The 22,961-nt window shown below is 42.9% G+C and overlaps 1 pseudogene; it reads left to right on the top strand.

The window, feature by feature from the left end:
• Positions 1 to 1,100: 1,100 nt before the first annotated feature.
• LOC132869069 (zona pellucida sperm-binding protein 3-like) lies at positions 1,101 to 2,477 on the top strand (annotated as a pseudogene).
• The last annotated feature ends 20,484 nt before the right edge of the window (positions 2,478 to 22,961 follow it).

Here is a 22,961-nt window from a genome sequence, read left to right as displayed (position 1 = left end):
CATGGAGCCGATCAGCTTGTGGCACTGCTGAGGTGTTACTGAAGCCCAGGTTGCTTTGATAGCAGCCTTCAACTCATCTGTATCTTTGGATCAGGTGTCTCTCATCTTCCTCTTGACAATACCCCGTAGACTCTCTGTGGGGTTCGGGTCAAGCGAGTTGGCTGGCCAATTTAAAAAAATTCTTGAAATCTTTTAGTTTATGTGTAGAATATATTAAATTTTCACTTTCTTAAATAATTCTTTGAAATTTAAAAGGTATTTTAAAAAAAAAAACACAAGCAGCACAGTTATAATGAACGTGCTCTGGCAACACAAGCCTTTTTTTAACATTTCTTTTTTAGCCCAAGTCCTCAACCAGGGACTGCAATTAGATTTCTGTTTGGCAACTTGCTTTGCTAGGTCATCTGTCCTAGACAGTGAAGACAATTAAGCTCTGGGTCCAATCAAATGTGGGGGCAGTAAAATTCTAATTGCTGTTTCAGTTAGGCAGCCTAATTAGTAACTCAACAGGCCCAGAAGCCTGAATCACTGGACAAATAGGAAGTGCTCTGCTAGTATTGGTGTGCCTGTAATCATCTGTTGGCAGTAATGGGTTTCAACCAAATTGGCTTTGGTGTGCTGTTTCTTTTTGCAGCTGGTTTGTCAACAGCACAGTGGTCAAGCTTGGAGAATATCCAAGTTCCTGCTGGACTTAAACCTAATGAGCCAGGGTATCCTTCAGTGTGAGTGAATGCTAGGTTGCCTTCTCAATGGATTCCAAGTGCTTCCCCAGTAGGAAGCCCACAGTAGCCCCACTTAGACTGCAACTTCAAAATCCTTCAGATATTCAAGCCCAGCAAGTAATTCAGCAACCAGTGAAGAAACTGACTTGGCATTTTCCAGTAGCACCATAAGTCCCAACACCACCAGCCCCAGTGCACTTTGTAAGACAGTCTTGTCCTGTTCTTTCCGAGAGGGTAATGGCACGTTGCAATGAGACTGCGGTGTATATAGAGGTGATGCATGAATTACTTGGACCTGATGTAACATTGCTAGTTACTACTCTCACACTGGGAGGCTGTGTTGCCAAAGGGGTGGATGCTTCTTCCTGATTCTTTGTCTATGAATTGGCATTGCATGACTGCAACAGCAAGTTGATTGTAAGCCTTCTATTGCCAAGTACCTCGGTTTTGCTTTAGGCTTGTTATGGATTGTTTTACGTCTCACCTTTTTCATGCAGGTGACTGCAAATGAGCTGGTCTATATCTTCACCCTTTGCTTTGCTCCAGTACTTCTAAGTGGCCGTCCACTTCTCAGAAGTGCTGGTGCTAGGGTTTTCATTGAGTCACTATCTGAGGTATGGTGCCATACCTACTAATAAATCTGTCTGGGTCTACTTGGGAGGCTGTGCTCCTTTAATGGTCCTTGTTCTAATGCTTTCCAGACTCCACAATATGATCATGGTCTTATGCCTGCTTGGATCCCACATGCTTCTGCCCAAGCTGCTGAGGAATTTCTTGTTTTCTCCTTGAGGCTCATGATTGGTTTGTATCATGGTTGAGATGTTACTTAGTTGGGTGAGAAAGATCTACTAATGAGGTGTCTTGTTCTAGATGACTGGATATTCTAAAGGCCATCCAACCAGTATTAGCTGGGAGAGCTTATAAATATTGAGGCTTCAGTACTGCAGTTCAACCATGTGCCCCTGTGTGTCTTTGTAGATGGTTGTGTGGCCACTCCTGTCCCTGATACAAATGCTGTCCCGAGATATTACTTCATTGATTAACCATGGGTGAGTGAGGTTCTTTTGCACCCCTGTAAGCTGAGCTTAACTTTCCTAACTGTGAATCCTTCCAGGTGCCTGCTTGATGCCAAGCTTGTGTGTTCCAGTTCCTGCTTCATACCCCACACTCAAGCAGCTAAGCTGAGGTTTCAGCTGGAAACCTTCAGAGTCCTCCAAGGGAAGAGTAGTGTGGTAGGTAATGATTGCTTGGCCATGGGGTGATGGGCCTGTTCAGCTGTCAGATTTTGATGTACTGTTTTGGCAGGGCCATGTTGCATACATCTTGAAGGCAACAGCAGCATCTGCTGATGCTGAGCACAAGGCTTATCTGTTGTCAGAGAACAAACATGTTGCTGTGACGACTGTGATTGTACAGTGCTACTGAGCTGTGACCACTAAAGCATTACTGTGTCTTCCTAGGTGGACTGCTGCATATGGTGCTGACCAGGTGTGCAGTTGTTTCATCAGCAGCTGTGGAAGTAGCAGCAGCCTGAGGAAGGGATGATATCTGTCATCAAAGCAAGGTATTTGGGAGAACAGTGTTGGCTTTTATGTAACTTGTCTCTGCACTTTTGAGACCTGAATTGGCACTATGTGCACAACTTATGGTGTGATTTTGGACTCCACCCGTGCATTTTTGCTTCTGTTTGCAGGCTTGCAGCTGGAGAAGAAAGTAAGCCTTGGCCCAATTGTGGTTATGGAAAAGGTGTGGTAGTCTGTTTTGCTTAAATAAAATAAAAACCACAACTTTTGTCTTGTGCTGGCTTATTACTTTTAACATCATTTTGCCCAAACACGGGTGGGTTTCTAGAACTACAAAACTGGGGGCTTCCCCAGCTGATTGTGTACACTCATCTTATGAGATGCATGTTGTGGGCAGAGTGCAAGCCAGCCCTCTGGCTGTGATGGGATGAGCAGAGAAGGCAGTGTAGCATTGCCTCAATCAGCCTGTGGCACTGCTGAGGTGTTATGGAAGCCCAGGTTGCTTTGATTGCAGCCTTCAGCTTGTCTGTATCTGGGTTGGGTGTTTCTCATATTCTTCTTAACAATACCCCATAGATTCTGTGGGGGTCAGGTGAGAGGGCTGGCAAATCAAGCACAGTACTATCATGGTCAGAAAACCATTTGGTAGTAGTTTTGGCCCTGTGGGCATGTTAAGTCCTGCTGGAAAAGGAAATCAGCATCTCCATAAAGCTTGTCAGCAGATGGAAGCATGAAGTGCTCTAAAATCTCCTGGTAGATGGCTGTGTTTGGCTTTGGACTTGATAAAATGTAGTGGACCAACACCAGCAGATGACATGGCACCCCAAATAATCATGGATTGCAGAACCTTCATGCTGGACTTCAAATGCCTTTTGGATTCTGAGACTCTCCACTCTTTCTCCAGACTCTCGGACCTTGATTTCCAAATAAAATGCAAAAAATTACTTTCATCTGAAAAGAGGACTTTGGATTACTGAGCTTCAGTTCTTTTTGCTCCTTTTGCCCAGGTAGGATGCTTCTGATGTATTTGGTTCAGGAGTGGCTTGATATTAGGAATGTGACTGTTGTAGCCCCTTTCCTAAAGAGGTCTGTGCATGGTGGCTCTTGATGCACTGATATCAGTGTAGTCTTTTAAAGCTCTCTCAAGTTCTTGAAATGACTTTTTGACAGTCCTCTCAAGGCTGCAGTCATCCCTGTTTTGCCTTTAGCCAGCCTTTTCAGCAATGACCTCCTGTGGCCTACCCTCCTTGTGAAGGGTGTCGACTATCATTATCTGCTGACTTGACTGTTGTCCAGTCTTCCTCATGGCTTCAGTTGTGTGTACTGAACTAGACTTAGAGATGCATGGTATTTTATGCTGTTTTACTCATTCAGAATTAAATTTAACTTTCAGATTTGTCTTTCTCTTGGCACTGTAGGCCATAAATCAAAATTCACTTCATCCAGCTTGTCCCACTTCAGTGTGTGGTGTTGCTGCCACATGAACCCTATTGATCCATATGTCATATTAATTGGAGCATAGTTTTGTGCCAGATGCCCTTCTTGCCACAACCTTCCTATTTCCAGGGTTGGGAAACAACCACTTTCAAACTTGCGGACAATTTTTAGAGTAGCTAGTTTGCCTAACTACATGTCTTTTAGACTGTGGGGGGGGGGACTGGAGCACCTGGTGGAAACCCATGCTGACATAGGAAGAACATGCAAACTCCACGTAGAAAAACCCCCACTGGCCATTGGGCTCAAACCCAGAATGCCATAATTAAAATAGAAAAATGGTTGAAACATCGTGTAGTGAGTCTAGAATGTACTAAAATTTTTACTTTCTTAAATAACTGATGGAAAAACTGAACTTTTTCACAATATTCTAATTGTCTTGAGATGTACTGGATTTTGACATTTCATAAGGTCCTCATGCTGTATGTTGAACAATTAAAGTCCAATATCTTGTCACTTACTTTTGTAAGTGTGGCATGGTAGTGTAGTGGTTAGCACAGTCGCCTCACAGCAAGAAGGTTCTGGGTTCAAGCCCTGTGGCCGGCGAGGGCCTTTCTGTGTGGAGTTTGCATGTTCTCCCAGTGTTTGCATGGGCTTTCTCTGGGTGCTCTGGTTTCCCCCACAATCCAAAGACATGCAGGCTAGGTTAATATGGGACGGCCTTGGGCTGAGGTGCCCTTGAGCGAGGCACCTAACTCCCAACTGCTCCCTGCGTGCTGTAAGCATGGCTGCCCACTGCTCTGGGTATGCGTGTGCACATGTGTGTGTTCACTGCTTCAGATGGGTTAAATACAGAGAGGAAATTTCACAAGTGTGTGATGAATAAAGTTTCTTTTTCTGGATTTTGTAGCTTTGAAATTTACACTTGATTCTTTCTCCTCCCTCCAGCGAGTGAGGGAGGACAGTATTTATAAAGCTGCACCAGTCTGGAGGATAAAAGGAAAAATATGCATGCAGCTTGGCTCAACAATGGCAGCAGAAGAAACCAGGCAAAAGCCAGAGGATAAGATTTCCTTATTTGGCAAATATGTTTAGCTGCAGGTTCAAGGCTGAGCTCAAACGGAATTATGTCGATCTACAGATTTATTTGCAACAGTGTTATTCCTAATAAATCTGCATTGGTAGAACACAAGAAAACTGCAGTATAAAGCAATCCGCAAACGTTTTTGAGTCACTTTCTGCTGATTAAATATGGTAATCCATTGCTGGCAGACTGTCAGGAGACAGCATGAAGAGGTGGATCAAATTACAGTGCAATATATCAAAATGAGTCAAATGAATGATGGCTAATTAGTTAGATTGATGAGTAGGATATCTAAATGTGGTTTCCAGAATCAATCATTCAACTTCTTTAAAACATTTTAAGAAGATTTGCTGACAGCTTTCCAGCAATCCTACTGCATAAGACTCAACATGTCTCCTAGGTTGTCACCAGTGAAAGATCTTATTTTTGAGCTCATTCATTCTATATGAGCTCTGATTTCGAGCCTCGCTAGGTTTATTCTTGACATTCTAAATACCTGGTTGTAGCTTTACATAGTTCCCTTAAAGAGGTTTGAAGTTTAGTAATGGTGTAAATCAAATATCAGCAAAAAGCATGCTCTTAAAACAGGGCTTCTTTCAGGTTCTCATCTCATTATCTGTAGCCACTTTATCCTGTTCTACAGGGTCGCAGGCAAGCTGGAGCCTATCCCAGCTGACTGCGGGCGAAAGGCGGGGGTACACCCTGGACAAGTCGCCAGGTCATCACAGGGCTGACACATAGACACAGACAACCATTCACACCTACGGTCAATTTAGAGTCACCAGTTAACCTAACCTGCATGTCTTTGGACTGTGGGGGAAACCAGAGCACCCGGAGGAAACCCACGCGGACACGGAGAGAACATGCAAACTCCACACAGAAAGGTCCTTGCCAGCCACGGGGCTCGAACCCGGACCTTCTTGCTGTGAGGCGACAGCACTAACCACTGCTGGTCTAGGGAGTCGAACCTGCAACCTTTTGGTCCCAAAGCTGCTCCTCTAACCATTAGGCCTCCACTACATTTTTATTAAACATTTTCTATGGCATTAATAAGGACAAAGCAAATTGGTTAACCATCCAAGTCCTAACAAAATGCAGGGCGTTTCAAAAAAATTGATTTTTATTTGAGATGTAAATATCCCAGAAACTACCTAGTCTAGGCAAATGAAACTGAACAGACTTGATGTTGAGCAATATAAGATTTATTCCTCAAACTCTGAATGAGAAATTCAAAGGTATGTGGCTTCGAATGTCTTAAACAGAAATGTAAACCTTCAAACCAAATAGATCTTAGGGGGTGCTGTTACACCTCTTTTCCTGAATTTATTGCTACGGTATTATAAAGTCGACTATGTATGTCAGACATGATTGATAAACTTCTTGGCAAGTCTCAGACAACAGACTGAAGCTCTGTGCTGTCAGAGAAACCGTTTCCCATAATAGTCTAACTGATTAACTGGTTAAATTCATTTGAAAACATCCCCTTCCTAACCACTCAAGTCTTGCATCTCTGTTGTTCTTCAGACGTCTCTTCATCCACTCTCCCTCTGTCACCTGGAGATTTTTGCATGTTTGGATGAGGGTGTATGTGATGAAGGGGAGATGCCAGAGATATTTGTTATATGTACAGATCATGAGGCATGATGGAAACAGAGACACTTAGAAGGACTGTGAGGTGCCCAGGGATGGCTCTGTGTGTGCCATATGTCCCAAACAAGCTTGGGAAGAATGCTTGGAGCATTTCAGTTTCATAACCAATCAGAAATCTTCACAAGGGTCACTAGAGAGCTGTCCTCGTACTGCCTTACGGCTCAAAACAGGCGCACAGTCTGACGTGGGGTGGGATTCATTCCTACAACAATCATTTTGTTATTCATAGACTCGACTTAAACCACGGTTTCTAATTCCAGTTCTTAGAGGCCTTTGGAGAGTCCAAATCTTTTAAACTATTTTAATTTTAAATGCACTGGGGCCAAGAAAAAGCTGACAGAGACGTTTTGGGAATACAAAAAGGTTGTGGAATTTATTTTTTATTTTTGTGGAGATTCTTAAGGACAGGATTGAGAACTGCTTTTTTCTCATCAAGAAATGAAGGGGACATCTAAGAAATGCTGAAATTAAAAGAAAAAAAAAGAAAAATTTAAAAAAGTCATCTTAGGTACTGAGTACAGTTTCATGCGGAAATGAGCTGTAGGTTTTACTGAGCATCTTGCAGAACCAGCCACAGTTCTGGACACTTTGACTGTCACAATCGTGTCTTCATTTTACCCCAAAATTCAGTAGCCTACGTTATGTTTTCTTTTTTAATCTGAAAAGTGCTCTCTTATGTACAACCCCGATTCCAAAGAAGTTGGGACAAAGTACAAATTGTAAATAAAAACGGAATGCAATAATTTACAAATCTCAAAAACTGATATTGTATTCACAATAGAACATAGACAACATATCAAATGTCGAAAGTGAGATATTTTGAAATTTCATGCCAAATATTGGCTCATTTGAAATTTCATGACAGCAACACATCTCAAAAAAGTTGGGACAGGGGCAATAAGAGGCTGGAAAAGTTAAAGGTACAAAAAAGGAACAGCTGGAGGACCAAATTGCAACTCATTAGGTCAATTGGCAATAGATCATTAACATGACTGGGTATAAAAAGAGCATTTTGGAGTGGCAGCGGCTCTCAGAAGTAAAGATGGGAAGAGGATCACCAATCCCCCTAATTCTGCGCCGACAAATAGTGGAGCAATATCAGAAAGGAGTTCGACAGTGTAAAATTGCAAAGAGTTTCAACATATCATCATCTACAGTGCATAATATCATCAAAAGATTCAGAGAATCTGGAAGAATCTCTGTGCGTAAGGGTCAAGGCCGGAAAACCATACTGGGTGCCTGTAATCTTCGGGCCCTTAGACGGCATTGCATCACATACAGGCATGCTTCTGTATTGGAAATCACAAAATGGGCTCAGGAATATTTCCAGAGAACATTATCTGTGAACACAATTCACCGTGCCATCTGCCGTTGCCAGCTAAAACTCTATAGTTCAAAGAAGAAGCCGTATCTAAACATGATCCAGAAGCGCAGACGTCTTCTCTGGGCCAAGGCTCATTTAAAATGGACTGTGGCAAAGTGGAAAACTGTTCTGTGGTCAGACGAATCAAAATTTGAAGTTCTTTATGGAAATCAGGGATGCCATGTCAGTCGGACTAAAGAGGAGAAGGACAACCCAAGTTGTTATCAGCGCTCAGTTCAGAAGCCTGCATCTCTGATGGTATGGAGTTGCATTAGTGCATGTGGCATGGGCAGCTTACACATCTGGAAAGACACCATCAATGCTGAAAGGTATATCCAGGTTCTAGAGCAACATATGCTCCCATCCAGACGACGTCTCTTTCAGGGAAGACCTTGCATTTTCCAACATGACAATGCCAAACCACATACTGCATCAATTACAGCATCATGGCTGCGTAGAAGAAGGGTCCGGGTACTGAACTGGCCAGCCTGCAGTCCAGATCTTTCACCCATAGAAAACATTTGGCATATCATAAAACGGAAGATACGACAAAAAAGACCTAAGACAGTTGAGCAACTAGAATCCTACATTAGACAAGAATGGGTTAACATTCCTATCCCTAAACTTGAGCAACTTGTCTCCTCAGTCCCCAGACGTTTAGAGACTGTTGTAAAGAGAAAAGGGGATGTCTCGCAGTGGTAAACATGGCCTTGTCCCAACTTTTTTGAGATGTGTTGTTGTCGTGAAATTTAAAATCACCTAATTTTTCTCTTTAAATGATACATTTTCTCAGTTTAAACACTTGATATGTCATCTATGTTCTATTCTGAATAAAATATGGAATTTTGAAACTTCCACATCATTGCATTCCGCTTTTATTTACAATTTGTATTTTGTCCCAACTTTTTTGGAATCAGGGTTGTAATATGCTGCTCAGATACACACATTTTCTTTTCTGTAGCATTTAATTTTGTGCTAGAAAATGAATGTTTGGACTCTAACATGTTTTTGTACTGACTCGATAATGTAGAGGTCATAAAATCGAAATCTATAACAAAGTTTGTAAAAAAAGTGGGTGCCTCAGACTTTTTTTGCACAGTACTGTGTATCTATCAGCCACTCTTTCAGTCCCAGTCTACCAACTGCACTTGATGGCAAGAGCACCAGCATATTGTCTGATGGCAGATGGATGGAAGATGAATCTCTTGTCTATGCCTATGTCACAGGCTTCAGATTTGTGGAATATGGTTTCAGGGACTAACACTCATGCACATTTTGGCCTACTTTGAGTATACATCTTGTTACAATGTTCTGCAATATCTTGTGCTGTATTGAACAAATCCCAAACACAATTCCATACAGTGTGCACTGGGTTTTGTAAAATATGTATTTTATCAACAGGGCAACATAGTGCTTCTTATGTCTCCCCATGTGGCATCGATTATGGCAAACTACAAGGCCCGTTCGTCATTCCCAATGCTCGTATCTGGGCCTGATGCTGAAAATTTGTCAGGCATAACAAAATCAGGCTGAATGCATGTAGTCTGATCCTGATATTACACCCACCATAGATTGGCGACCTGTCCAGGATGTATCCTGCCTCTCATCCCATGTCAGCTGGCATTGGTTCTAGTTCGCCTACAACCACCAATGGATAAGATGTATAGAAAATGAATGGATGGATGAATGAATGGTCAGGAATATTAAATATTTTGCATTTGAACTCAGAATTCTTTATTAGTGCTATATGATAAATCTTGAGTGGCATGTTGGTGTAGTGATTAACACTGTTGCCTCACAGCAAGAAGGTTCTGGGTTCGAGCCTAGTGGCCAACAGGAGCCTTTCTGTGTGGAGTTTGCATGGAGGAAGCCATGGCCTAATGGTTAGAGAAGCAGCTTTGGGCCAAAAGGTTGCCAGTTTGACTTCCTGGACCAGCAGGAATGGCTGAAGTGCCCTTGAGCAAGGCCTCTAACCCCCAACTGCTCCCCAGGCTGTTCTGGGTACAACATACCCAGATAAGAGCGTCTGCTAAATGCCTGTAATGTAATGCATGTTCTTCCTGAGTGCTCCGGTTTCCCAAATACATTTGTTTAGGTTAGCTGTGTGTGTGTGTGTGTGTGTGAATGGTTGAGAGGGGAAGACCTCTATAATAATCCAGTAGAAGGCAATGGGAAACCACTACATTCACACTCACGTTCACACCTACGGTCAAATTAGAGCCACCAATTAGCCTAACCTGCAAGTCTTTGGACTGTGGGGGGAAACCGGAGCACCTGGAGGAAACCCACGCAGACACAGGGAGAACATGCAAACTCCACACAGAAAGACCTCTGTCGGCCACAGGGCTCAAACCCGGACCTTCTTGCTGTGAGGCGACAGTGCTAACCACTACACCACCATTAATAATAATATAATAATAATAATAACTAGACAGGGACACTCTAACGAGTGCAAACCCCGCCTTTTCCCTATTAAAATACATTGGGCGAAAATTTCGAAGTTCTGCCATGACCTTGACCTTTGACCTTTGACCTCCAAAATTTAATGGTTTCCCTCCTGGGTGATTGGCAACACGTACAAAATTTGGTCCAAATCGATCCATTGGTTCTTGAGATATCTTGTAGACACACAGACAGACAGACAGACAGATACACACACACAGACTGACGCAGGTGAAAATAATAACCTCTCCGACTACTGTTGGCGGGGTTAATAATAATGCTGCGTGGGCGGCATGGTGGTTAGCACGGTCGCTTCACAGCAAGAAGGTTCTGGGTTCAGGCCCAGTAGCCAATGGGAGCCTTTCTATGTGGAGTTTGCATGTGTTTCCTCTGGGTGCTCCGGTTTCCCCCACAGTCCAAAGACATGCAGGTTAGGCTAATTGGTGGCTCTAAATTGACCGTAGGTGTGAATGTGAGTGTGAATGGTTGTTTGTCTCTGTGTGTCAGCCCTGCGATTGACTTGGTGACTTGTCCAGGGTGTACTCCACCTCTCGCCCATAGTCAGCTGGAGTAGGCTCCAGCTCACTTGCGACCCTGTAGAACAGGATAAGTGGCTACGGATGGAGGGAGGAGGATAATAATAATAATGCGTGGGTGGCATGGCGGTGTTAGCACGGTTGCCTCACAGAAAGAAGGTTCTGGGTTTGAGCCCTGTGGCTGACGAGGGCCTTTCTATGTGGAGTTTGCATGTTGTCTGCGTAGGTTTCCTCCAAGTGCTCCAGTTTCCCCCACAGTTCAAAAACATGTAGTTAGGTTAATATGGGACAGCCTTGGACTGAGGTGTCCTTGAGTGAGGCACCTAACCTCCAACTGCTCCCTGGGCGCTGTTAGCATGGCTGCCCACTGCTCTGGGTATGTCTATGTGCTCATTGCTCATGTATGTTCACACTGCTTCAGCTGGGTTAAATGCAGAGAGGAATTTCACAAGCGTGTGATGAATAAAGTTGTTCTTATAATAATAATAATAATAATAATAATAATAATAATGCGGGTCTCCTATATTTATAATAATAATAATAATCCATTATCTCTAGCTGCTTTATCCTGTTCTACAGGGTCGCAGGCAAGCTGGAGCCTATCCCAGCTGACTATGGGCGAAAGGCGGGGTACACCCTGGACAAGTCACCAGGTCATCACAGGGCTGACACATAGACACAGACAACCATTCACACTCACATTCACACCTACGCTCAATTTAGAGTCACCAGTTAACCTAACCTGCATGTCTTTGGACTGTGGGGGAAACCGGAGCACCCGGAGGAAACCCACGCGGACACGGGGAGAACATGCAAACTTCACACAGAAAGGCCCTCGCCGGCCCCAGGGCTCGAACCCAGGACCTTCTTGCTGTGAGGCGACAGCGCTAACCACTACACCACTGTGCCGCCCTAATAATAATAAGAATAATACATACATACATCATCTCTAGCCGCTTTATCCTGTTCTACAGGGTCGCAGGCAAACTGGAGCCTATCCCAGCTGACTACGGGCGAAAGGCGGGGTACACCCTGGACAAGTTGCCAGGTCATCACAGGGCTGACACATAGACACAGACAACCATTCACACTCACATTCACACCTACGGTCAATTTAGAGTCACCAGTTAACCTAACCTGCATGTCTTTGGACTGTGGAGGAAACCGGAGCACCCGGAGGAAACCCATGCGGACATGGAGAGAACATGCAAACTCCGCACAGAAAGGCCTTCGCCAGCTGCGAACCCAGGACCTTCTTGCTGTGAGGCGACAGTGCCATCACTTAATAATAATCTCATCTCATCTCATTATCTCTAGCCGCTTTATCCTTCTACAGGGTCGCAGGCAAGCTGGAGCCTATCCCAGCTGACTACGGGCGAAAGGCGGGGTACACCCTGGACAAGTCGCCAGGTCATCACAGGGCTGACACATAGACACAGACAACCATTCACACTCACATTCACACCTACGGTCAATTTAGAGTCACCAGTTAACCTAACCTGCATGTCTTTGGACTGTGGGGGAAACCGGAGCACCCGGAGGAAACCCACAAGGACATGGAGAGAACATGCAAACTCCGCACAGAAAGGCCTTCGCCGGCTGCGAACCCAGGACCTTCTTGCTGTGAGGCGACAGTGCCGCTCTTTAATAATAATAATAATAATAATAATAATAATAATAATAGGAGGGAGGAGCTTATTTGAGATGAGCGCATATATAGTTCGGAGCCCACACCTTTTTTTTTTTTCCCTTTTGACTTCAGTAAAGATGCACTTTCACTAAAGATGTTGGGCGATACAGTGGAATGTCGTGGTTGCCATGGTGACAGTGCGGCACCGTTTAATCTTGGATATAAACGCGCGAGACTAACAAGACTGGAGAGCTCGTGCTTGTCATCCTGGATGATCGCTCATCATTATATACAGCAGCCTACTTTTCCACTATAGACTTCCGGTGGATGAGCAGTGTGTGTGTGTGTGTGTGTGTGTTTATTCTACACACAGTTTCCCAAAGCGCGTAAAAGCGGATTTGCATCGAGAAACGGCGTTAGTGAAGCGATTCGGCGACGCTGTCGTGGTGAAAGCGGCCGATTCTTCGAGTCGGAGTGAAATTCTTCTCTTAATAATCTCCACGGACTCGCAAAGCGGTAAGATGCATCACACATGACGGGTTTCTGATGCTCTATGATGGCACACTCTGCTCTGCTTTATGCTTATAGGTGTTAAAGAATAGCCTCCCAGCGCACGTGCATGTGGATAGTTGAGGATGCTACTGGTCCCACTGAAGAAGGCATTTGTTTGCAATGTGTAGGAGGTTTGTGTTTAACATGATTTTATTGACTGACTTTTGTTTTCAGGCTTTCCAGCTTCAAAGTCCTTATACCTTACTGTCATGTGCACAGAAAGTCCAGTCATTTCTGACTTGCATGTCTACACAAAGCCACACAATAAACCATACGCATCCATCCAACATTTCTCACAGAGCATCATCCAGTGAAGATGCACAATGGGAAACTTAAAGTGCAATGTATATGAGGTGTCTGGTGCAAGGTGGCCAAAGGTTCCAGTGCAGTAACAGTTGACGTTTGTTGAATTTTGTGGTCATGGCTTTGTTCCTTCTTCCTGATGGGAGGACTGGGTTGCCCTACTGAGACGGTATGGTAAATGTCCTGAAGTGCTTGGTTGCGAACCGTACCGTTGGTCTGAATTACCTCGGAAACGATGATATAAACCTGGAAACAGTGTTATTGTGTCTGATCTGCAAGCTTTATGTTGATGGTTGGTTACGCAAGAGGAAAGTTTCATGTGTCTGAATATCCACTTATTCGTTGTCTGACTTTATACAGCTAACCCACTGAATGAAAGAATTGAATAAAATATATATATATAGTATCATCATCATCATCATCTCAGCATAGTCTGTCCTGAAATATTCTCATGCATTACAGAAAATAATATGGATCTTTTTTTTAAACCCCTTCAAGCTACTAACCTTGTAAATATCTCCTCAAAATTACCTAGTGCTCCTTAGGGATGATCATGTACCTTGATGTTTTTCCATAATTATGTTCCTCGAACTCGTGGTAGACTACAAAAGATGTTCCCTTGATATATATATATATATATATATATATATATATATATATATATATATATATACACACCTTAAAACCTCACAACAAAGGGGAGTAACCGGTCCCATTCCTTGTCACTGGGGTACGAACCTAAAGTATGCATATTACATTCTCTAAAAGGTATTTACAGTCTATTAATGTATCTTAAACCTTTTATAATGTGCACCACAGTACTGTGCAAAAGTCTTAGGCAACCCTGCTTTTTTTAATGCAGACTTTGTTATAGATTTCTATTTTATGACTTCTACGTTAGGGGCGGCACGGTGGTGTAGTGGTTAGCGCTGTCGCCTCACAGCAAGAAGGTCCTGGGTTTGAGCCCAGTGGCTGTCGAGGGCCTTTTTGCGCGGAGTTTGCATGTTCTCCCTGTGTCTGCATGGGTTTCCTCTGGGTGCTCCAGTTTCTCCCACAGTCCAAAGACATGCAGGTTAGGCTAATTGGTGACTCTAAATTGACTGTAGGTGTGAATGTGAGTGTGAATGGTTGTCTGTGTCTATGTGTCAGCCCTGTGATGACCTGGCGACTTGTCCAGGGTGTACCCCGCCTTTCGCCCGTAGTCAGCTGGGATAGGCTCCAGCTTGCCTGTGACCCTGTAGGACAGGATAAGCAGCTGCAGATAATGGATGGACTTCTACATTATCGAGTCAGTACAAAAACATTTTAGAGTTCCAAACGTTCGTTTTCCAGCATAAAATTAAAGCGAGACGGCCTTTCGATTTCATAAAATCGGTGAAATTTAGTTCCCTCTGGCATTTGGCCATTGTGATGTATGTTTATTTCTGTAATATCTCATAAAATATCAGGCCATTCTGTGGTTGGGAAGTTATTTAATTTGAGGGAATTTCTGAGCAAATAATGTGCATGAAATCGCTCGCTTCGCGCAATCCAGCAGACAGAGGAAGTCCGTGTGTGTGTGCATGTGCAGGTTTACCTTTGGCCATGCACTGACAGTTCCATCATTCTGTCGCTAAACGAACAGCTGATCACACCGAGGTGCTCACTGAGCGCCGATATTTATTAGTTTGGTCCTGCATTTCCTTTCCTTCGTATATAACATAACGTCGGCGGCACGGTGGTGTAGTGGTTAGCGCTGTTGCCTCACAGCAAGAAGGTCCTGGGTTCGAGCCCCGGGGCCGGCGAGGGCCTTTCTGTGCGGAGTTTGCATGTTCTCCCCGTGTCCGCGTGGGTTTCCTCCGGGTGCTCCGGTTTCCCCCACAGTCCAAAGACATGCAGGTTAGGTTAACTGGTGACTCTAAATTGACCGTAGGTGTGAATGTGAGTGTGAATGGTTGTCTGTGTCTATGTGTCAGCCCTGTGATGACCTGACGACTTGTCCAGGGTGTACCCCGCCTTTCGCCCGTAGTCAGCTGGGATAGGCTCCAGCTTGCCTGCGACCCTGTAGAAGGATAAAGCGGCTAGAGATAATGAGATGAGATAACATAACGTCTTTTCTTCTCGCTTTCCGTAGACGGTCTTTCACGTTTCATTCGCACACTCACGTCCTCCATTTTTCTCTCCTGTTTCAAATTTGTATCCCGCAATGCCTTTTATGAACAGGGAAAGCCCACCATGTGATTAATGATGTAGTCTCTTGAATTGGGTCATGGTGAAGCAGGAAAAAATAGCGGAGAATTTAGGGCCACGTGGCCTTAAATTCATTAATTGTTCTATTTTATTTTATTTATTTATTTATTTATTTTGAGGATAACCCCTTGAGATGTGGCATCTCATTTTCAAGGGGGTCCTAATAACAATACAAAAAAAAAAGAAAAACAGGACTTAAATACATACACTAAACATATACACATATAGACACTAGACATGTAGACATATACAGGTACACATAAACACACACACACTTGCCAACGTTGCTCTCCAAACTACCCCACTACCCCCACCCAGCATACTACAGTAATGTCATTTATATACGATATCATACGGTATCAGTACAACTAATCCAAGAAAAAGAGAAAAAACAAACAAAAAACATTCAGAAACAGGAGCAGGATGTTTGAAAATGAGTGATTAGAGATGATCTAAAAATGTGAAGGGAAGAAATGGACCTTAGTGTTGAAGGAAGGCTGTTCCAGTCTGATGGAGCTTTAAACTTAAATGCACGACGACCAATTTCTTTACGAATTCTGGGTGTAACTAGAAACAAATGGTCAATGTGCCGTAAACTGTAATGAGAGCTTAGAGGAGTTAATAACTGTTTCAAGTAAGGAGGAGCCTTTAAGTGAATACATTTGAAAATTAGGGTTGACCAATGGAGCTGCCTTCTGGTCTTGGGAGCTGGCCAGTCCAAAGTTTCATACATCACACAGTGATGTGTTCTATACGGACATCTAAGTACAAATCTACAGAGACTGTTATATAGTACATTGAGAGGGCGAAGATATGTTTCAGAGGTGTTGCCATAGACAACATCCGCATAATCAAATGTTGGAAGAAGTAACTGGGTGACAATTCTTTTCCTGACTTCTTGTGAAAAGCAATCTACTGAACGATAAAGAGATTTTAAACAACCAGTTATTTTTTTGGAGATTGCATTAATATGGGGTTTGAAGGATAGCTGAGAGTCAAGCCAGACACCTAAGTATTTAAACTCCTCCACTCTTTCAAGTAATGTTCCGTCAAGAAGAGTAATTGACCAATTAGTTAATGACAGAGAGCCAGGTCGAGTACAAAAAAAGCATACTGTACGATTTTTCCTTATTCAGGAAAAGCTTATTTGAAAGAAACCACGGTTGCACTTTGTTGAAGTCTGATTGGAGAGAATACTGAATGTGAGAAATACTGGCACCGGAAGAGTACAATACAGTGTCATCGGCATATAAATGAATTTGACTATCAGAGCATATTTGAGGCAGATCATTAATAAAAATTGAAAACAAAAGCGGGCCCAGCGATGAACCTTGGGGAACACCCTTGTCAATTAATTTAAATTTGGATTCACTACCCTGAAAGGAGACACACTGAGTTCTATTATGAAGAAATGAGTTAAAAAATAATAAGGACTTGTTGGAGAGGCCAATAGCATATAACTTATCTAATAAAAGGTAGTGGTCAACCATGTCAAACGCCTTAGAAAGGTCAATAAATATGGCCCCAGTAGTCATGTTGCTGTCTGCCGCTGACATTATATCATTAGATAATTTAAAAAAAAGCCTAATAAATTTGAAGTCTGTGATTTGAATTCAGTAGCTTTCGCTCCATTAAACAAAAATAATTGCGTGTCAGGGCAATTTTTTTATGACCTAAACTTGAAAAATCAGAAAGGCAGTCTACCTTTAAATGTTACAGGAAAAAAAATGTTTGTATCTGAGCAGCATATTACATAAGAGAGCACTTTTCAGATTAAAAAAGAAAACATAATGAAGGCTGCTGGGTTTTGGTGCAAAATGAAGAAGCGAATGTGACAGTCAAAGTGTCCAGAAGAACTGTGGCTGGTTCTGGAAGATGCTCAGTAAAACCTACAACTCATTTCCGCATAAAATTGCACTCATTGTATCTCAGACTTCTTTTTTTAAAGCAAAGGGTCGTCTCACACCAAATGTCGGCTTTGTTTCATTTATTATGGCTTAGTGCTTACTGTTTATAGTATTTTTTTTAATGTTGAAACATTTAATTTCATTATTTTTAAGCCATTTTTGGTTGACAGCATTTCTTTACATGTGCCTAAGAAGTTTGCACAGTACTGTGTATCCACATTTCCAAGCAAAAGACATTAAAGGTGCAAAAGATAAGGGTAGCGCTTCAATGACAAGGACGGATTTGGTATATGTAGTAGCCCTTTTTTTTCTGAAAGTGATGTAGCTGGTTGCAACAGTCAAACTTAAGCTCTATCACAGGGGCGTAGCTGGGGGCATCCTGGGTTGCCCGTGACCCCCCCCCCCCCCCCCCTTTGTCGGACCATACATTTTTTCAATAGCCGCATAAGAATATTAGAAAAGCGCCCACTGTAATTTTTCAAACATTTTTTTTTAAACTAGATTGTCACCTCAGCCTCATTAGGGTTTCTATAACCTTGTATGGACTTCCTGTGGTTTGGGTGCGAAAACCCAGCTTGTCAGAGTGTGTGTGGGAGAGGCGGATGTAAGTGCAGATATGTTAAATAATACACAGTGCGATATGAGCATAAAGTGCGTGAAACGCACACAACAGGCAAACACTCTGAAACAGCAGGCAAAGTCGTAATCGAGGAAACAGGCAGGAGGTCAATCGAGGCGCGGACAGAATATCAGAGGCAAAACTATACAAGATCAAGGGACGAGAAACAGGAGTCGAAAAACCAGGAGGTCAACAAGAACAGGGAGAGGAAACAAGGCTCTGTAAGGCACACTAGACGCGGTGTAATACTTTGCATCGTCCTTGCATGGGAGCAGTCCTTAAATAGTCCAAACATAGTTAATTGATTAAAGACAGGTGTTCTTTGTTAACGGCGCTCGCGCCGAAACTTGTTCGGTGCGCGTGCGGCCTGAGGCGTGCCTTCAGGTGCACGAGCCAAGGCGCACAGGACTGACACGGTTCTACGCAAGCGCAACACGATCGCACTAGAAAGCATGGTCAAGCTGCCAGTGTAGCTGCAGTCCTTTTTAGTTGCGAATTACGAGTATTTCCTCTTGTGTTAATAATTCGCCATGTCAAAACAAGCGAAACTTTCCTCCTTCTTTCGACATGAAGACAGGTAAGCAATTTATAATATATTCCATCAAAGTTGCATTTTGTTGCTTCGAAGCTAAGTTTTAGTGCCGCTTCTAGAATGCAACATCAAGAAAACGTGGAAGAAACAGCAATAATGGAAAAGCCGGTTTCTAAGCTACCTAAAACTAGCAACGGTAGTTATTTTTTGTTACATAATGTACTCAGGCTGCCAGTCAGTGTATGACCCCCCCCTTTGAAAAATCCTAGCTACGCCCCTGTATCATGACGTGGTTTGAATGTAAATTGTCACTACGTTTGAGTTTAAGAGCTACTTAAAATGTAATGGTTGCACCAAGTCCCAAGATTTCCTTCATGTCTATCTATCTATCTATCTATCTATCTATCTATCTATCTATCTATCTATCTATCTATCTATCTATCTATCTATCTAGGCAGCAGAATAAACCAGTGTCAAGTAAATACAAGACATTTATTTATATAAATATACAATACATTTGGATTTGTTAATTTATATATGGTTAAAAAACCAGACAGCGAGAAAGACCTTGCTTGAAGGAAATACCCCCCCCCCCCAACAGTTTTCACCCCAATTTGGTCACCTGCCAATTTCCACCCACCAGCCAGCTCTTTGTTTATCATACAATAAAAGGGTGGCGGGAGAGTGAAGGTGAACAAGTTCCTCGTCAGATACACATGAAACCAGACAGCCACATCTTTTACGAGGCTGCTGCTCATGTTTTCCACACTCAGAGGGATGTGCTACCTACTCTCTTCTGCACACGAGCTCACGCTTGGCTAGTTTCTCTGTGATTGACAGGGGAGAAAGCGTATATCATCCCTCTTCCACCATGAGTTGACGCATATCTCTTTTTCCACCAGGGCTGGGTCAGAACCAGTGCCTAATCTCCAACCATTTCTTTGTGTTTCAACAATCAAAGAACTGGTTCTGTCTTGGCCAGGAAAACTGGCTCCAGAGCAGCATCAATAATGAGGGATTATCATGACCTATAAGATCAGATAAAACTATGATCACCATTTAAAGAAAAAAAAAAACGACCTAGTGTAGGATCTAGTCTGACTAATCCAAAAAGAAAATGAGACAATGAAGAGTCTGTCATTGTTGTTGTTCTTGGCGCTAGCAGCACTAACGTGGTGGACCATCTCCGAATCAGCACTAGCACCAGCCCAGAACTAGCACCTGGTTTGCGTTGGTGGAAACGGGGTATCAGTTAGGCTTTACACACAGGTGATGAGTCGTGTGAACCTCCTCTCTCAGTTTCTATAACCAACCAGCTAGCTGTGATATGAGCTGGGGAGTCATGCTGAGTGCAGGACGATTCACTAACGTGAGCGCAAGAAGTCGCTAGATTTGTTGTTTGGCTGGTTTTGAAAAAGAATATTTTGCTGAATGGGGGTCTAAGTGGTCTAAATGTTGTGAAATCAACCAAGAAAGTCATTAAGTTGGTGAAACAGGCTCACCATTGAGTTCTTTCCATCTCGCTCATGGATGTAGTATTTCCTGTCTGTCAGAAGGTGGCACTACTACTTAGAATGCACAAGTGTGCAGTACCACCGAATTTTTAAATAATTCACACTGTTGGGTTTTTACATTTGTAGTAATAATAATACTGCGATGACCTGGTGACTTGTCCAGGGTGTACCCCGCCTCTTGCTCATAGTCAACTGGGATAGGCTCCAGCTTGCCTGCGACCCTGTAGAACAGGATAAAGTGGCTACAGATGATGGATGGATGGATGGATAGTAGTAGTAATAATAATGTGTGGAAAACATAAGACAGTACTTGCTGGATGAACACTACTAGCGTCGACAGAACACCTAAGCAGACATAACCGGGTCCTGATGGTATGTGCTGTAGAATCAGCAAAGGGAAGAGGCCTCTTGGACCAGGTCACTCATTTGGTATAGGGAAAAGTGAGAAAGGGGGCGTGTACTAGAAACTCATTTAGCAAAGATAGTCTGGGGCTTTGAGTTTAGTCTTAGGAAAACATCAACTGCTAGGAGACCGGACTTAATTTTAGAGGATAAACAAAAGAAACCAATATGAATGTGTGACATGGCATGCCCCCAGGAACAGAATATTGAAAAAAAAACCTGTTACAGAGAAAAGAACACAATATCGACAGTTAGCATTTGAAATTTGAGAAAGAAGGCAGGGATACACAGTATGTGTGGTTCCATTGGTGATTGGCTGTTTAGGTGGTGGTGGTATCCCTGGTGTCACCAAGGAATTAAGGAAAATCTTTGGTGAAGAGGAGAAAGCTCTCTCTGTGGTTGGAACAATGCAGAAAATGGTTCTAATGGATGGAGAAACAAGTATCCGGAAGGTTCTGTCAGGTCTAATCAAAAGTATAGTTGATGAGTAAGGTGTTGCGAGTTCTCAAGTGGGTTAACAAACTTTGGTAACCCTTTTTATTGGCTGGTGGCTTCTGTTAACAGCTATTATTTTCATATAATAATAATAATAATCTAGAAGGCCAGACATTGTGGTAATTGAAAAGAAGGGCAAAAAAGTGTGAAAGATTATTGATATTGCTATCCCAGGTGATTCCAGGGTCCATGAGAAGGAAATTGAGAAAATGGAGAAATATCAAGATCTCAAGAGAGAAATAGCTTGACTTTGGTAGATAAAAGAGGTAATGGTCATCCCAATGGGAATAGGTGTGCTTGGTTGCAGTGTTGTAGTTGAGTCACTAAACCTCGAGTCTGAGTCCAGTCTCGAGTCCCCAGTGTTCAAGTCCGAGTCAGGTTTCTTTAAAAGTCATTAAAGAAAATTTCAAGTCGAGTCCACTATTGATCCGAGTTGAGTCCGAGAACAAGACTCCATCTGCACCATGTGACTGTGGCTGTTGCTTCCTTTATGTGAAAGTGTCTCTGCTACTGTGTTGGACTAACGTTACTGCTCGACTGACCCATTTTAGTTAATAGGCTACAGATAAAACGCTTGTTCATTGCTCAGCAAGCCCCGCCCACTATCAACAGGGCAAATAACATGAGAGAGGGTTAACACTCGCTAGTTCATCGCTCAGCAAGCAAGCCCCGCTATCAACAGAGCAATGAACATAGCGTGTCACTTACTTTTCTGGGTGGGATCTTACCCAATGACGATCGAAGGTCAAGGTTGTCCCCGTCGTCTCCTCGATAGTTCTTCTACATATGGAACACATAGTTTTTTCCCAACTGCACGAGAAGTCTGTATAAGCAAAGTGGACAATCCTAGGTGCTTCTCTCCAGGCATTTTAGCGCCATTAACGTTAGTTTGTTCCTGAACATGACGTATGAACAGGTGAATGTACATTCTCTTGCACGAAATTAGTATAAAAATTAATGTAGATATAAATATCTTATGCCAAATTATTATGGTATGTTACAAAAAATAAAAAAATCTGAGTCTTCGTCTCCAATTTGCGAGTCTGAGTCCAAGTCCGAGTCATCAGTGCTCAAGTCCAAGTCAAGTCACGAGTCCTTAAAATTAGGGCACGAGTCGGACTTGAGCACTGCAAGCCTGCTTGGTTGTGTAACGGTTAACTTCAGTAAATGGGTAGAAAAGCCTGGGGTTAAAATGGCAACATGAGAAGTATGCTTGAAACCTGATCATGGAGAAAAAAATGGACACCCAGGACCCTTGGTCATTTGTTATGACCTTGGCTAAAACCGGCAAAGATCAGCCTGTGAAGAGGAAATAATAATGAACAACAGAATTTAATGGGGATTTTCAGGTAAATTGAAATGTTGAATTAATTTCAGCTAAAATAAAATCATGTGCACTTCATTGTTGTGGCTCACCGGTAATTTACAGGCATTCTATCAGCAGATTTAACTAGCACCTGTGTGTGTGTGTGTGTGTGTGTGCTTGCAAGAGACATTTACGCTTCCACAAAATGTTGTACGTGTGTTTTATTTTTGTGCATCTGTGTGTGTATGTATTCATCTACGTATTCACTCTGTGTGTGTTTCCGTCTGTGTGTTCATAAGTATTCATTTATTCAGTGTTCTCTTGATGGATGACTGCAGTTATTCCCTTGCAGCCTTGCTGCCCTTTTTCATTCGATCCTTTTTTACATTTCGATAGTCTTTTCTATCTTAAACCCACAGGAAGGATTGAGAGTGTGATCCAGTAATGTTTCCTTTAGACTCCGTGAACAGAGAAAGAAGGGAAAGGGAAAAGAAGCAAAAAGTTGCCTGTAGTCTGATAAAGAGAGACATAAGGAGCAGATTGGGTCTGTCAGGCACTAACACACACACACACACACACACAGATGAATCCATGCATGCGTGCACATACGTACAGAAGGAGGACAGACAGCTTGGTTCCAGTTGGTTAAGACCAGTTTGGACCATCCTTGATATAGCAGAAATCCAGCTGACTACAATTAGGCCCCACTGTGGAGACT

Source organism: Neoarius graeffei, chromosome 20, assembly GCF_027579695.1.
Source record: "Neoarius graeffei isolate fNeoGra1 chromosome 20, fNeoGra1.pri, whole genome shotgun sequence".
NCBI lineage: Eukaryota > Metazoa > Chordata > Actinopteri > Siluriformes > Ariidae > Neoarius > Neoarius graeffei.
Note: the sequence above shows the minus strand (reverse complement) of the source record. Positions and strands in the feature narration are given on the sequence as shown.